Raw genomic sequence first — 1725 nt, forward strand, 5'->3', positions numbered from 1 at the left:
CCTATGAGAATGAAATGAATTATTACCTTATGTTGTTTGGTAAATGAGAAACAATGAAGGAACAGAATAAATTTTATTACAAATGACAAAAATACCCTCATCCCATTAAATAATTATTTTATACATGTTTTCACTTCTTTATCCAAATTTAATATATAATGGTAAATTTGTATCTTGAAAAAAAAACATATATAATTAAACAGTAATTATTTTATACATGTTTTCACAACATTAATATTCAATTTTAATTTATAGTAAATTTGTATCATGAAAAAAAAACATATATAATTAACTAGTACAATTTAAAATCAATCAAAAGTTTCAACTAAACTTAAAATCGCTTAAACAGTTTCAACGAGGAAATTAAAAAAATGTCATCCAAATAATCCAAAATAGTCGTCCCTTACCCATCCAGCCATGTCTTCAAGTCGTGTCTTCAAGCATGTCCCTCCCCATCTAAGCTTGCGTTCTTCATCAACCTTAAAAAAGATTACCATCAACTCCTCATTCTGCGCGAGCCTGCATGCAGCCTTGTTACACTCATGAGTAGTCAAACCCACAACTTTGTTCATCTCCTCAAAAAGGTTGTTACGCAGTTCCTCTCTATTGCTCTCTATCCCAAAAACTCTATTAAATGTTTTCGTAGCACCCCTAATTTCTGCACCAATTATTTCCGCTGACTCTTTCAAACTGTTCATTAATGGATCCCAACTGTTGCGTCTTTTTCTCTTTCGTTGTGTACTTGATTCTTCCCTTGAAGCTGCATATGAAGGGCTGTTTAGTGGCTGCTCGACATCTATATATTCTAATCCATCTCCAATAACTTGTTCTTCTCTGTTTATGTATGATAGAATATCCGCAGCTGTTTGAGCTTCTCTTACATTCGCTCGATCCTTTCCAAATACATTACACAAGTCCCAGTAATGAGAAAATTTTTTTCCTCTCCATTTCGATGCCTTTCTGTGCACCTAAAAAGGAGATATAATGAGTTAACATATAAAAATAAAAATGTAAACGAATTACTATAGAATGCTACAATCATATACGACTATATATTACCTTTATATAAGCTTCACAAACAAGTTGCGGAGCGTCGAACATGCCATTAGTGTAATCCCAGCCAAAACCACTTGTGTTATTCTATGCTAGCATATCATGCACGGCTGACCATTCGGCTTTCATTGTCTTTATCCGTGACTCCATATGTGGCTTTGCTTTTAAGCCAGCTTCAGGAAGTAAGATTGCAAGTTGCTGCTCCACAGCATTGTAGAAGCCAGGCTTAAACCCATTATCTGATTTGTAAATAGAACCCGAATTAAGCACATCAAGCATTGCTGAAACAAGGTTTTCATCTTCATTTTCATTCCATTTGTAACATCCCAAAATTTCTAAAATAATATTATTTATTGTTAGTAAGGAAGTTTACTCGGGTTAGCGGGAAATAATTAAATAAGTAGGAGTTAGTATGGGTCGGGCTAGTGTTGGGTAATGGATATGGGTTATGGACTTGGGAAAGAAGGAAGAGAACGTGGGCTTAAGCCCTGATCCATAACTATATAAACCTTAAATTCTCATTTTTCATTCATTTCACACATATTCCATACACCACCAAAACACACACTTAGCTCTCTCTCCCATCCTACTTTCTCTCTATAGCCGAAACCAAGAAGAAGAATCGATCCCGACCCGAGGTATGATAGTATGATGTTGTTTATATTCAAACCC

At 34.7% G+C, this 1725-nt stretch overlaps 1 pseudogene; it reads right to left on the reverse strand.

Moving 5' to 3' along the window:
* Positions 1-374: 374 nt before the first annotated feature.
* LOC143576297 (uncharacterized) lies at positions 375-1365 on the reverse strand (annotated as a pseudogene).
* Positions 1366-1725: the final 360 nt, after the last annotated feature.

Source organism: Bidens hawaiensis, unplaced genomic scaffold (genome assembly GCF_021521415.1).
Source record: "Bidens hawaiensis isolate Kalapana, Puna unplaced genomic scaffold, B.hawaiensis_p1.1 tig00028050_1, whole genome shotgun sequence".
Classification (NCBI taxonomy): domain Eukaryota; kingdom Viridiplantae; phylum Streptophyta; class Magnoliopsida; order Asterales; family Asteraceae; genus Bidens; species Bidens hawaiensis.